General features: G+C 41.4%; 1 protein-coding gene and 1 non-coding gene across 5 annotated transcripts in view; both read left to right on the top strand.

Annotated features, from left to right (window-relative positions):
* LIMA1 (LIM domain and actin binding 1) overlaps positions 1-16,051 on the top strand; it is a 109,774-nt gene that overhangs the window by 15,987 nt on the left and 77,736 nt on the right. The window lies entirely within an intron of this gene.
* On the top strand, positions 11,637-11,745 carry LOC112135907 (U6 spliceosomal RNA). The gene has a single exon (XR_002917139.1). It is a non-coding gene; the product is annotated as a U6 spliceosomal RNA (small nuclear RNA).

Below are 16,051 nucleotides of genomic sequence, written 5' to 3'. Positions count from 1 at the left end.
CCATCCTGGCTAACATAGTGAAACCCCATCTCTACTAAAAATACAAAAATTCGCTGGGCATGGTGGCATGCACCTGTAGTCCCAGCTACTCAGGAGGCTGAGGGAGGATAATTGCTTGAACCCAGGAAGTGGAGGTTGCAGTGAGCCAAAATTGCACCACTGGACTCCAGCCTGGCGACAGAGCAAGACTCTGTCTCAAAAAAAAAATGTAAATGTGGCTGAGGGGGCACAGTGATTCACACCTGTAATCCCAGCACTTTGGGAGGCCAAGGAGAGCGGATCATCTGAGGTCAGGAGTTCGAGACCAGCCTGGCCAACATGGTGAAACCCTATCTCTAAAAAAAAATACAAAAATTAGCTGGGCGTGACCAGGTGTGGTGGCTCACGCCTGTAATCCCAGTACTTTGGGAGGCCAAGGCGGCTGGATCACGAGGTCAGCAGATCGAGACCATCCTGGCTAACACGGTGAAACCCCATCTCTACTAAAAATACATATAAAATTAGCCGGGTGTTGTGGGGGATGCCGGTAGTCCCAGCTACTCGGGAGGCTGAGGCAGGAGAATGGCGTGAACCTGGGAGATGGAACTTGCAGTGAGCCGAGATTGCGCCACTGCACTCCAGCCTGGGTGACAGAGCTAGACTCCATCTCAAAAAAAAATAATAAAAATAAAAAAATTAGCTGGGCGTGGTGGCACGCCCCTGTAATCCCAGCTACTCAGGAGGCTAAGGCAGGAGAATCACTGGAACCCAGGAGGCAGAGGCTGCAGTGAGCCAAAATCAGGCCATTGCACTCCAGCCTGGGTGACAGAGTGAGACTCTGTCTCAGAATAAAAAAAAGTAAATGTATTGAGTGGCCAACACATATTTGAAAATATGCTCAACCTCACTCATGATTAAAGGAGTGAAAACTAAAACAATAATGTACCATTTTCAAACATCTCCTATCAGATTGGAAAAAATAAAAATAATGCTTACTACTGACAAGAATGTGGAGAAAGATTCAAATATAAATGGATGTGACTTTTTTGAGGGAAATCTCATAATATCTATTTAAAAATTTAATGCATAGGCCTTTTAAACTAGAAATGCTCCTTCTAGGAATTTATGCCATAGACGCAGCCCACCCCAGGTAGGCAATAGTGCAAGCATGTTCGTTCCATTCTTATTCATAACAATGAAGAAGCAAAAGCAACCTACATGTTCATCCACAGGGGCCTTGTTAAATAGTTTTTAAACTATTACAGAATGAAATATTATGAGGTACTGAAAGGTTGAGATAGATCTGTATGTCCTGAGGTGGGAAGATGTCCAAGAGGAAATAAATAATTGCTGAACAGCACATTAACATGAAACCATTGTATTTCTAAAACATGTCTGTATTTATGCATGTTGTATGTCAATTTCTCTGTGCCTCAGTTTTCTCATCTGTAAAATAGGCATCCTGATGGTACGTACCTCATGACTTGTTGCAAGGGTAAACTGAGATAACATATGTAGAGTGCTTAGTACAGTGACTGACACATAGTGCTTTGTGGTGGCAATTATTATTGTATAGGTAATATCAGAAAGTTTATGCCCCAGACTTTGACAGAGGTTACCTTTGAGAAGTAGAATTGGTTTGGGGGGAGGGCAGACAAGAGCTGGCAGGGACTTCTACTTCTTACATTGTGTATTTCCATAGCATTGTTTGTATGGAGCAGGCCCATCCTTGACCAGTCACTGACCGAGGAGCCTAGACAGTGAAGGAAGTGGCAGCTCTGGTTCAGTAGGCTTGTTGAGACCTGCAGAAGAAGGTTCCCCACGGGAAGGAGGAGGGTAAGGAAGGGTGGTGCTGTGTGGAGATGGGAAGGATGTTTGTGGATTCCACCATGGCTACTGAAGTTTTTTTTGAAAACCACATGACCTAATTAAAGATTTAAAAAATTTACATTGCACAAGAACTTTACAAAGGCCAGCATGTATTTGGACTTATCCTTTTTATAATTCACTAAGTTATATTTATACTAAAAAAGTGATTTGTGTTTAATTTGACTTTTGAATAAAAACTACAGAAAATAATTGGTCAAAGTGCTCAAAACAAACATTTAAAAAAATGGGTAGTTTTTCTAATAATTATGAAATAATAATGTTGATATTTTAAAGAAACAATTTCTCTTCAACTAATGTTACTACTTCCATTATATAGTGATGAGCAATTTTTTTTTTTCTGAGATAGAATTTTGTTCTTGTTGCCCAGGCTGGAGTGCAATGGCGTGATCTTGGCTCACCACAACCTCCACCTTCCTGGTTCAAGCAATTCTCCTGCCTCAGCCTCCCAAGTAGTTGGGATTACAGGCATGCGCCACCATGCCTGGCTAATTTTGTATTTTTAGTAGAGATGGGGTGTCTCCATGTTGGTCAGACTGGTCTCGAACTCCTGACCTCAGGTGATCTGCCCACCTCGGCCTCCCAAAGTGCTGGGATTACAGGCATGAGCCACTGCCCTGGCCAGCCATGTTTTAAATAATGAGAGCAACTTTCAAGCTAAAAAGTCAAACAGCTGAAGCAAATGTAACTTTTTTATTTTATTATTTTTTTTTTGAGACGGGTCTCACTCTGTTGCCCAGGCTGGAATGCAGTGACACCATCACAGCTCACCGCAGCCTCAATCTTCTAGGCTCAGTCAATCTTCCCACTTCAGCCTGTCAAGTAGCTGGAACCACAGGCGCCCACCACCACACGCGGCTAATTATTAAAATTTTTTGTAGAGGTGGAGTCTCACCATCATGCCCAGGCTGATCTTGAACTCTGGACTCAAGTGATCCTCCCACCTCAGCCTCCCAAAGTGTTGGGATTACAGGTGTGAGCCACTGTGCCTGGCCATGAATTATTTTTAATCACAGCCTTATTGATCTAAACCTTGTTAAGTCAATATGACACATAAAATAAGCTAAATCCAAATAGGAGTTCTAGTAACTGAACCTTTAGAATAATGTTTATTGAATGTGGCTTAGACTCTGAAGCATGCGAAGACTGACAAGATCTGCCTCTGACCTCAAGCAATGTGCTGGGCACTGTTTTACATTTATTGTCTCCTTTAGTTTAAAACAACCCCGTAAGGCAGATTTATCATCTTCCTTTTACATAGAAGGCAAGTAAAGTTCAGAGAGGTTGCCATGCATCTGGTGAGCACTAGAATGGGAATTGGAACCAGCTGGTATTTCCATTCTACTGTCCTGCCTCCAGAGGGTCATGGGGTAAGGGTGGGCAAGGTGAGCCCTGTGGGGGCCACATGAGAACTCTCAGGGACCTCAGTGATCATCTGTCATCTAGTCTAATGATTTTCAAGCCATCATTTAAAAATTATAAAGTTTTATTGAAAAATTATATACCATACAATTCACCTATTTAAAATGCGCAGTTCAGCAGTTTTAATATGGTCACACAGTTGTGCAGACATCACCATAATCAATTTACAACATTTTATCACCTTCCAGAGAAAACTCATACCCATCAGCAGTCAGTTCCTTGTCTTCCTACTGCCAGTTCCAGGCAACCACTAATTCTCTTTCTGTCTCTATAGATTTGCCGGTTCTGGACCTTTCATATAAATGTAATCATACAGTAAATGGTCTTTTGTGGCTGGTTCCTGTCACTTAGCTTAATATTTTCAAGGTTCATCCATGTTGTAGCATGTGTCAGCACTACATTACTCTTTATAGCTGAATAATATTCCCTTGTATGGGTATACCACATTTTGTTCATCCTTTCATCAGTTGACAAACATTTGTGTATAAGTTCTGTGTGGACATGTATTTTCATTTCTCTTGCATATACACACACACACACACACACACACACACACACACACAGAGGAATGGAATTGCTGGATCCCATGGTAACTCTGTGTTTAATCTTTTGAGGAACCACCAGACTGTTTTCCAAAGTGGCTGCACCATTTTACATTCCCACCAGCAGTGTATAACGGTTCCAGTTTCTCCACATCCTCGCTAACACTTGTCAAACTATATTTTAACTATACCTCACAATAAGAAATGTTTTACATTCCTACTCAATTTATATACATACGAATAACTGAAACAAAAACTTTTAAAAAAATCTACCTGTACTATGTCTGATGCACTTTGACATTTTCGATTGCATTCTGTTCTTTTTCATCAAAACAAACATGTTGGTTCTGACCGCTAAAGTTGCTTTCACAACTCACTAATTGTGACCTGCAGCTAGAAAAACACTAGGCTATTTTAACCCCTTCATTTTGCACAAGAAGAAAGAGGACCCAGAGAAGTGGCTTGTTCATGGCCATACCACTAATTAGTGGCAGATTCAAGATGAGAGCACAAGCCTGTTGGCTCCCTGCTTTAACTTTGACCTCTCAGTAAATTATAGTTGCCCTCTTATTCAGTAGATAAAAATAAAATAGTTTCTATTTTTTAACCTTCTTATCTTTCTCAAGCAGCATTTTAAATTCAGCAACAAACCTGGCTAGAGAAAAAAAAGAATGAGAATAACTCAATTTTATTATCATGAGTCATTGCTTTAACACAATGATTTTGTGCCGTCTGGACAGAGAAGTACTAGGCAAACCTAGATGATGGGCATCAAATTAGGCAGATTGAATTAATCAGTGCAGTGTCTCAGATTCATTTTTGTCCAAACCTCAGTGTACTTTTAAAGAGCAGCCATTTTCCTTACACTGTCAAATTTGAATGACAACATAAAATTGAAGTGGGCAATATAAAAATATTTTATGTTGCTGTCTTTCCATTTTTCTTAGAATACATGTAGGTCTTAAACCCTTTACTTATTTATTTTTGAGTCAGAGTCTTGCTCTGTTGCCCAGGCTGGAGTGCAATGGTGTGATCATGGCCCACTGTAGCCTCGACCTCCTGGGCTCAAGCGATCCTCCTGTTTCAGCCAAGTAGCAAGGATCACAGGCATGCACCACCATGCCCAGTTAATTTTTATTTTATTTTATTTTACTTTATTTTATTTTTTGGCAGAGAACAGGTCTTGCCATATTGCCTAGGCTGGTCTGGAACTTCTGGCCTCAAGTGGTGCTGTCTCCTCAGCCTCCCAAAGTGCTAAGATTACAGGCATGAGCCACTGTGCCCAGCCTTAAACCCTTTAATTCAGTGTTTTCCAGCATTTGATGAGGGAACCTCTGACACTAGAGTTGCTTCAAGGTTCTTATTATTAAAATGTGGGTTTTTTGAGCCCCTCTCCAGACCTAATGAATCAGACTCATGGGATGGGACCTCAAAAATCAGTATTGTATACAAGTTTCCTAAGTGATTCTATGTACACTCAAATTTGTGACCAACTGAATTAAGTGTTTTTACCCCTTTAATTCTCATCTTCCTTTTGGTTTCTAAAATTACTATTTGGCTTTGTTACCTGTAGAGCCAAACAGTTATTCATTAGCATTTATAAGAAAACACCTAAATTATCTCAGTAGAGGAAGTTACCTAAAACAATATTGATGGATTTCAGTTTTATCCTACCTTAGTAGAATACTGGAGACCATTTATTTGATGGCTGTCTCCACTGGTTTCCCATACCTTGGGATGATTTATTTTGGAATAAACATATACAACTTACTCTATTGTTTGACTTCTTTTCCCCAAAAACACTAGTCTCTAAAAATAGCTGAATCCAAAAAATTATTTCAGATGCCTGGGATCCCTCTCTTCATTAACAAATACTTGAGTGCCCCCCATGTGTCAGGCACTGTTCTACAAGTTAAAATACAGTGTGATTTTAAAAAATTGCAGTGTGAGCCAGGCACAGTGGCTCACACCTGTAATCCCAGCACTTTGGGAGGTTGAGCTGGGAGGATCGCTTGAGTCCAGGAGTTCGAGGCTGCAATAATTATGATCACACCACTGCGCTCCAGCCTGGGAGATAAGAGTGAGACCTTGTCTCAGAAAAAAAATTACAATCTGATCAGGTAGGGATAGGTCTAATACTTTGAGAACTTACAGGGAACCTTTTAGCCCAAGCTTGAGGGGTCAGGGAAGGCATCTGGAACAAAGTGTCACCCAAGCTGGGACCCACAGCAGAAGGCTAGGGAGGCTCAAGCATTTTCAGACAGAGGGTAGCAGTGTCCTCGGGGGGAGTAGTGTGCTCAGAGAATGGCTTGCATCAAGAAACAACTTGACATACCTAAAGATGTGAGGAAAACCTTGTGCAAAGTCCATATGTGCAAAGCTTTGTCCAATTTTATTCAAGCTGTATTTATAGAGTTCCTTCTATTTAGAAAGCAATATGCTATCACGCCTGTAATCCCAGCACTTTGGGAGGTCGTGGCGGGCAGATCACGAGGTCAAGAGATGGAGACCATCCTGGCTAACACGGTAAAACCCCATCTCTACTAAAAAATACAAAAAATTAGCCGGGCATGGTGGCGGGCACCTGTAGTCCCAGCTACTCGGGAGGCTGAGGCAGGAGAATGACGTGAACCCGGGAGGCGGAGCTTGCAGTGAGCCGAGATCACGCCACTGCGCTCCAGCCTGGGGGCGACAGAGCGAGACTCCATCTCAAAAGAAAAAAAAAAAAAGAAAACAATATACTAGATGTCAGAAAAGCAAAAGACAAAATAAAGCAGGGAGAGGGGTAAAATAGCATTTATTGATAAGTAAGTAAATAAATGACTTATTTTTTTTTTATTTTTTTTTTTTGAGACGGAGTCTCACTCTGTCGCCCAGGTTGGAGTGCAGTGGCGCGATCTCGGCTCACTGCAAGCTCTGCCTCCCGAGTTCACACCATTCTCCTGCCTCAGCCTCCCGAGTAGCTGGTACCACAGGCGCCCACCACCACGCCCAGCTAATTTTTTAATTTATTTTTAGTAGAGATGGGGTTTCACCGTGTTAGCCAGGATGGTCTCGATTTCCTGACCTCGTGATCCGCCCGCCTCAGCCTCCCAAAGTGCTGGGATTACAGGCGTGAGCCACTGCGCCCGGCCAATAAATGACTTCTTAAGCTCTTATTGGGTGCTGGGTAGAGTTGTACATACTTGACACTTAAGAACTTGTTTAATTCTTGCCGCAATGAAGGAGTTTCTTTTATCCTCAATTTATAGATGAGGAAACTCAGAGTTTAATAACTTGCCCAAGATCACTCAGCTAGTTCGTGGTGAGAGATCTTAACAGCTAGATTCTAATCCATGCCCCATGCCCTTAGCCTCTTGCTATTTTCTTTCCAAAATGTGTCCCTGTGTTAGGCATTTTATATAGAATTTTTGACTAGCTAGGGTAGGTGGTGGTATATGCCTCAGAGAAGTAAAGAAATTTGCACATGTCACCACAATTAGAGGCCCAGTGAGAACCTGTAAGTTCTCTTTTTAACTTCAAACTTTGTGTACATTTTGTTATACTATGTTCTGTGTTATTTTATTTGATGTAAGCAAAAATTCATATACCAATTCTTTGCAGAAAAATGATTTGTAATTAAATGAACTTAATTTGAAGAGTAGAGGTTAAGAAAGGATAATACATATGATTTGGGTTATGTTATGTTGCATATTGGACATATGAAACTATCCAGCATGGAGTAGAAATTCTAGGACTGGGCTGAGCGCGGTGGCTCACGCCTCTAATCCCAGCACTTTGGGAGGCCGAGGCAGGTGGCTCACTAGAGGTCAGGAGTTCGAGACCAGCCTGGCCAACATGGAGAAACCTCATCTCTACCAAAAATACAAAAACTTAGCCAGGTATGGTGGTGAGCACCTGTAATCCCAGCTACTCAGGAGGCTGAGGCAGGAGAATCACTTGAACCCAGGAGGCTGAGGTTGCAGTGAGCCAAGATTGCGATATTGCACTCCAGCCTGGGCAACAAGAGTGAAACTCCATCTAAAAAAAAAAGAAACTCTAGGAGTGGAAGCCAGGAAAGTTAGGCCTTAGGATCCAGCTTTGGGAATCATGTGGAATAAGTGACTTTTGATGAGTTGAGAGTAAGTGAGCTTGCTCAGAGAAGGGAGAGAAACTGACCCTTTATTGATTCCTGGGAGTAAGAGTGGAGGTAGGAAAAGAGGATTCTGCAAGAAAACAGAAAAGTGGAATTGCTTCTCAATTACACAGCCTCGTTTTTGTTGCTTTTGCTCTGGGTCTTAGTGTTTTTGAAGGCACAGAATATCCTTAAAAGGAGATAAAGAGATCAAATATTATTGAAGTGAGTCTGTCCTGATGTAAACATTTACATTCTTGTTGACCCCTGGGAATTTGGTCAGTGTTACAATTGTCCTATTGTCTAGATTCATGTTTCTACACATACCTGAAGCTCTTCCAAGAACAGTAGCAGTGATTATTCTAACATGCCTGCAGACTTGTCTATCATCATGTTTCTGAATAATAGAGTAGTGAGCTTTTTATGTATAATATTTGATGTTATTTAGTGGTTCCATTTTTTTATATTGTGAGTTTATATGAGAGTTTGGATAAGCTAAAATTACTGGGTAATTCACAGTTCTGAAAAATATATGCTTCCTCATAACTAGTCTTGGGACTGCGGGATAAGCATTCAGTTTCAGATGAAACTTAAAGCTATGTGTAATTTTATGGAAGGCATATTTATAGGGTTCTTTCTATTTAGAAAACAATGTACTAAATACTAAATGTCAGAAGGTTAAAAGACAAAGTAGATCTGTCCTCTGACTTCAAATATCTTGCTATTGACTAGGAATTATGAAATTATTATACGGCAGGGGAAGTGACTTATGCTGATTAGGAATAGGGCTAGCGCAGTTTGGAAAAGGGCTATGTGTGTTATTTCACTTGAGTCTTTTAAGGTGAATAGGTTGAGTATGGGATAACATTTCAAATGGAGTGAAAAAAATATATGGTGTATCATGGGAGGAGAAGCTGGTTATGGCATAATTTTAGAGATTCTAGATCTCTTTTCAGAAATCAAAGTTCTGTGGAGTTAGGCTTTTTACTATCAGAGAAAGAAGTTACAAATAAGCCAAGAGGGAATACTAGAATGAACCTTGTGATGCTGGATTGGAGTCAGAAATATCAGTATGAATTTATAGTTTATAAAATTTGTATAGGGCTGGGCGTGGTGACTCACACCTGTAATCCCAGAACTTTGGGAGCCTGAGGTAGGCAGATCATGAGGTCAAGAGATGGAGACCATCCTGGCCAACATGGTGAAACCCTGTCTTTACTAAAAATACAAAAATTACTCGGGTGTGGTGGCGCATTCCTGCAGTCCCAGCTACTCGGAAGGCTCAGGCAGGAGAATCGCTTGAACCCGGGAGGCAGAGGTTGCGGTGAGCCGAGATTGCACCACTGCACTCCAGCCTGGTGACAGAGTGAGACTCCGTCTCAGAAAAAAAAAAAAAAAAAAAAGGATAGGTAGATATAGAGCTAAACAAAGAAATGTGTGCGTATAGGCCAGGCACAGTGACTCACACCTATAATCCCAGCACTTTGGGAGGCTGAGGCGTGAGGATCACTTAGGCCCAGGAGTTTGACACCAGCCTGGACAATATGGGGAGACTCTGTCTCTACAAAAAAATTTAAAATATTAGCCAGGCGCAGTGGCATGTGTCTAGTCCCAGCTCCTTGGCAGGCTGAGGTGGGAGGATCATTTGTGCTCAGGAGGTAGGCTGCAGTGAGCTGTGATTGCACCACTGCAGTCCAGCCTGGGTGACAGTGGATTCTGTCACACACACACACACACACACACACACAGTGTGTATACATGGGCCAGCATACATACATATAATTCTTGGTTTTGTCCACTAAGAGAGCCTAGAAGCAGTGACATCTCAGTGGCAATGAGCATAACTAGCATGCCCAGATGTTAACTTCTCCCATAAAAGAAAACAGGGCTCCTTGGGGAAATAGTTGATTCCAGGGCTGAGGCATGGTAAATGCAAGATGAGCCTGGAACATCTTGTAGTGCTAGAAAGTAAGGAAGTGCTAAAAACAAAACAAACAAAAAACAGGGCAAGTTGAGATAACACTGGAGCCAAGCCAAAAAACTCCAAGAGCTGGTACAATTTGAGCAATAAAATAAGGATAGTATTGGATTATAACACAGGAAATAAAATAACTATCTATGAAACCATCCTAATATAAATAAATGGTTGGGCTGGACATCGTGGCTCATGCCTGTAATCCTAGCACTTTGGGGGGCCAAAGCAGGAAGATCATCTTGTGGCATACTGCCAAGGTTACTACTTGAGACCATCACTATGACAGTTACTACTGTTACTACTTGAGACCGTCATTATAAGACTGAACTAAGGGTGTGGAAAGCAGAAATGAAAACTTAAAAGTAACTATTTTAAAGGAAGGGGCCAGAGGAAGAAAAAGAGAGTTCCCTGCTTCTAGTGAGCAAAGGCAGCCCACTGAGCTTCCACAGCCCTTTGTATTTATTGGGTAGAAAGAGCAGGGAGGAGGAGGTAATGATTGGTCAGCTGCTTAATTGATCACAGGTTCATATTATTGTTAACAGGTATCAATTATGCCTAATCACAAGAAACACTGCTGGTGTGACTGCCCTCAGCATTCCTTCTGGGTGGCAGATGCAATTTGTCAGTTTGCCAACATTCTGCATTCATGAGAACAGTTTGCTGTTTACTCATACAGCCTCCAGTGGTATACTGAGTTGATCACGACCCTCACTCTTTCGGCCTTCAACATCATCTGAGCTCAGGAATTTGAGACCAGCCTGGACAACATAGGGAGACTTCATCTCTATTATTATTATAATAATAATACTAAGTAAATGGTTGAATAAATGAGGGAGAACAAATCTTCGTTATAGAAGAATTTCAATTAATAAATGTAGAAAGGATGAGAGTAACAGAAAATCACCATTAGAATACCAGTAATAATTGCCATAAGCAAGACACACCCATGAGTGCTAAAATTAATGGGAAAAAGTTTAAGGAGAAACAGAGTCAAAGTTCTCCCTCATAATATTTACAAATTACAAAGGGAAAACAAATAATAACTTTACAGAGGAGAAACCTGATATACCACATTAACCATGTGATCAAGGCTAATGTCATGAGTAATAAGACATCACATCAACATCATGTACCCTCTGATATGATGCACTGTGAAGGGCACATCAACTCTGGATTATTCCTTTCAAACATTTATAATCTCAATCTAATCTGAGAAAACATCATGTTTTTTAAAAAAAACTTTCTTTTTTTTTTTTTTGTTTTTTGAGTATTGCAAGATGTTCCAGGCTGATCTTGTATTTGCCCTTCCCCAGCTCTGGAATCAACCACTTCTCCAAGGAGTCTTGATTCTATTTTATTGGAGAAATCAAGAAACCCAAATTGAGGAACATTCTACATAATATCTGGCCAATACTTTCAACAATATCAAGGTCATGAAAGACAAGGAAAAGCAGAGTAACTGTCATAGATTGGGGGAGACTTAGGAAGACACGACAACTAAATGCAGTGTATGATCCTGAAACAGAAATAAGACGTTAATGAAAAAACTGGTGGAATTTCAATAAAGTCTATAGTTAATAGTATTGTACCAGTGCTCATTTCTTAGTTTTGCTAATTGTACTATGGTAATATAAGATAAAGCTAGGTGAAATGTATATGGGAACTCTTGTACTGTTTTTGCAACTCTTATGTATGAAATTGTTTCAGAAAAAAAGGTGAGTGCTCATTTCAGTCATACATATACTAAAGTTGAAATGATACAGAGAAGATTAGCATGGTCCCTGTGTGAGGTTAACACACAAATTTGTGAAGCAGTCCATGTTTAAAAAAATAAAGTTTAAAAAAAAAAAAAGGTTAAAGAACTATTAACTTCCAGCAGTGGCTCACGCCTGTAATCCCAGCACTTTGGAAGGCCGAGGCGGGTGGATCACGAGGTCAGGAGTTCAAGACCAGCCTGACCAACATGGTGAAACCCCATCTCTACTAAAAATACAAAAAAAATTAGCCGAGTGTGGTGGCACGTGCCTGTAATCATAGCTGCCCAGGAGGCTGAGGCAGGAGAATTGCTTGAACCTGGGAGGCGGAGGTTGCAGTGAGCCGAGATTGCGCCACTGCACTCCAGCCTGGGCGACAGAGTGAGACTCCATCTCAAAAAAATAAATAAATAACTATTAACTTCCAAAAAATGTTCAAGAATGTGAATTTAGTCACTATTTTTGTACACACATATAAACTTAGAAATGTAATTTTCTGAAAAAACATTATGTAGCAATGTATTTCATGTTGCTTTTATTTAAAATTCCCTTTGCAACTTGAAGTTTTTTAGGTTTTTTTTTTTCTTTTAATTGCTCCCTTTTACCTGATGACATTCAAATTGGGAAGAGATGTTGGTAGAAAAACTTTAAAACTCTACAATCTATTTCTTAGAAATAATGTTTTTCTTTTCTTTCTTTCCTTTCTTTTCTTTCTTTTCTTTACTTTTCTTTTCTTTCTTTTCTTTACTTTTCTTTTCTTTTTTTTTTTTTTTTTTTTACAGGGTCTGGCTCTATAGTCCAGGTTGAGTACAGTGGTGTGATCACGGCTCACTGAAACCTTAACCTCCAGGCTCAAGTGACCCACCTCAGCCTCTTGAGTAGCTGGGACTACAGACACACCACCATGCCCAGATAGTTTTCTGTATTTTTTTTTTTGTAGAAACAGGGTTTCACCCTGTTGCCCAGGCTGGTCTCAAACTCCTGAGCTCATGTGATCTGCCTGCCTCGGCCTCCCAAAGTGCTGGGATTACAGGCATGAGCCACCACATGTGGCCCATTTTTTCTTCATAAGTGAGTTTGTAGTTTTTACTTTGTTCTAATTTTTTGAGGCTATGTTCAGGAAGCCATACAGCTTGAATAAGTAACCGTCTCAGGAGAAAAAAAAGAGAGGAGGCCACTGAGATCGGATATATAAGAACAGGATTTTATTAGTGGCTTGGGGAGGGCTGGTTGCAGGGCCAGCTCATTTATTTTTTGGTTTGGTTTGGTTTGGTGTTTTTTTTTTTTGGTTTTGTTTGTGTGTGTGTGTGTGTTTTGTTTTGTTTTTGTTTTTAGAGACGCAGTCTGGCTCTTTCTCCCAGGCCAGACTGCAGTGGCGCTATCTCGGCTCACTGCAAGCTCTGCCTCCTGGGTTCATGCCATTCTCCTGCCTCAGCCTCCCAAGTAGCTGGGATTACAGGCGCCCGCCACCGCGCCCGGCTAATTTTTTGTATTTTTAGTAGAGACGGGGTTTCACCGTGTTAGCCAAGATGGTCTTGATCTCCTGACCTCGTGATCCGCCCGCCTCGGCCTCCCAAAGTGCTGGGATTACAGGAGTGAGCCACCGCGCCCGGCCTTTGTATTTGTTTTGAGACAAGTCTTGTGCTGTTGCCCAGGCTGGAGTGCAGTGACACAATCTCGGCTCCCTGCAACCTCCGCCTCCCGGGTTCAAGAAATTCTTCTGCCTCACCCTCCTGAGTAGCTGGAATTACAGGCATGCACCACCACGCCTGGCTGATTTTTGTATTTTTAGTAGAGACAGGGTTTTACCATGTTGGCCAGGCTGGCCTCAAACTCCTGAACTTAAGTGATCCACCCACCTAAGACTCCCAGAGTGCTGGGATTACAGGCATAAACCGCCGCGCCCGGCTGTTTTTGTCCAAGCCTGGTTTCTGAGAGACAGTTTCCTTGGTCTGGAGAGTCTGTAAATGAATTTATTAGAATAGGTTTCTTGGAGCAGTTACCGGCCTCACCCTAAGCAATAGCTTGAGGAAGCAGATACCTGGGGCAGATTTCCCAGTGAGTCACTCTTCAACTTTTCAAGGACCTTTATTCGAGAGATCTTTATCTCCAAGCTACAGCTTACCCTAGGACAGTTTAGTGGCTCATCTCAAGCTACCTGGTTTGATAAAAGAACATTGATCCTGGGAGTTAGAACTCTAGCTCTAATACTAACCAGCTGGTGACTTTGGAAAATGATTGGACCTTTACACGTCTCAGTTTCCTCACTGTAAAAAAGGGGATTTGGTTACTTGATTTCCAAGCTACTTTCTTAATGAAAGAAATCTACCATTTGTATCTGAAACTGAAGGCATCTTCCTTCTCAGCAAACTGTTCCCCTTTCTATGTATACCATTTATTTGTCATGCGACGATCCTTCTAGTCTCCGAAGCTAAAAACCTGTGTTTATTTTTGTTATATGTTTCCTTTAACTCTTGCAGCCAACTGTCTTCCAATCCAGCAGTTCTTCCTCCACAGTTCATGTGGTAGTAGAATGCATATGACTGAAGAGAATGGGTTTTGGAGTCTGAAAGTCTGAAAATGGAACTCATATGTGAGAGAGACTGTGTGTGGGTGGGGAGAGATAATATACCTTTCTTTCTTTTTTTTTTTTTTTTTTTTGAGACAGAGTCTCACTCTGTTGCCCAGGCTGGAGTGCAATGGCATGATCTCGACTCACTGCAACCTCTGCTTCCCGGGTTCAAGCAATTGTCCTGCCTCAGCCTCCCAAGTAGCTGGGATTACAGGCGCCTGCCACCATGCCTGGCTAATTTTTTATATGTTTAGTAAAGACAGGGTTTTGCTACATTGGCCAGACTGGGTCCGGAACTCCTGACCTCAGGTGATCCGCCTGCCTCAGCCTCCCAAAGTGCTGGGATTACAGGCGTGAGGCACCGTGCCAGCCCCAATACCACACCTTTAATGCAGGCCAATGAAAGCCAGTTACTACAATGGAGGGTATTCCAAGTGGGCCCAGGATAACTTTTAAGTTTCCCTGAAAGCAGGAATGATTATCTCTGATATTCACCACTCTGGGAAGATACTCACCACTATTCTCTTACTGAAAAATAATTTGTATGGGTTTTCAGCTAAGTGGTTCAGGGATTTTTCTACCTGGTTTTCTACATTGGCTAAAAGTGGCGGTTTTAATCATTCTTCATTAATTGTAGTTGAAAGAAAATGGACTTTGGAATCAAACAGAATATGCGTTTGAATCCCAGCTCTGCTACTTTATAGCTAAGTGATCTTTGTAAAGTTAATATGTCTGAATCTCAATTTCGTTACCATAAATATAAGACAATAAAACCAATCCTGTAGAATGATTGTGAGGATTGACATATATGCAAAGCACAAAGTTAGTGTCTTAAAATCTTCCAAGAGTCGGATTTCTAACTTTAGCTTGGAATTTGTAGTTTCCTATTGTATATCATTTGGATTTCTCTTGCTGAGATGTATGTCTCAACATGTGTAAATCAACACTCATCATTTTCCCTCTTCTTTCTATATTTACTGTCTCTGTTAATGGAATCAACAGCCTTCCATCATTCAGGTTTGATGATGCCAGCTTTGATTCTCTTTTACCCTAAGTTCATTTTATTCTAAGAACTGTCAATTTCTCTCTTCCCACTTTTCCATTTCCACCTACCCTAGTTAATTTATGAATTTAAACCTTGATTACCTCTCACTTAGTTTTAGGATCTTCTTGACTAGTAATTTAGACTACAGTCTTTTTTCCTCTTAGCAAGTTGCACACCACTGCTGAATAATATTTTAAAATATGATGTTAGTCATGTTACATGCTTTTTCAGAAACTTTCTATGTTCCACCAGAGAGACTGTGGTTAATCCACTACAGCGATCTTATCTTACAGGTGTGGATATTGAGGCTCAGAAATTTTTTTTGTTATAAAAACCATGCATGTGCTAAGTAAATAGCACATTAAGATTAGACCTAATCTCCGATCACTCACGGATTATTTCTTCCCACTATTGGAATATGGCCCAAACTCCTTAGCGTGGTTTTCTTCCCAGTCAGGCTCTTGTCTCCCAGGCTGGAGTACAGTGGTGCAATCTTGGCTCACTGCAACTTCCGCCTCCCAGGTTCAAGCGAGTCTCTTGCCTCAGCCTTCCAAGTAGCTGGGATTACAGGCGCGTGCCACCACGCCCAGCTAATTTTTTGTATTTTTAGTAGAGATGGGGTTTCGCCATCTTGGGCAGGCTGGTCTCGAACTCCTGACCTCAGGTGATCCGCCTGCCTCAGCCTCCCAAAGTGCTGGCGTTATAGGCGTGAGCCACCACACCCGGCCAACTCTTGTCTGTCTTCAACTTCTCTGGCACCT

Source organism: Pongo abelii, chromosome 10, assembly GCF_028885655.2.
Source record: "Pongo abelii isolate AG06213 chromosome 10, NHGRI_mPonAbe1-v2.0_pri, whole genome shotgun sequence".
Taxonomy (NCBI): domain Eukaryota; kingdom Metazoa; phylum Chordata; class Mammalia; order Primates; family Hominidae; genus Pongo; species Pongo abelii.
This window is presented reverse-complemented; position numbering and strand designations above follow the sequence as displayed.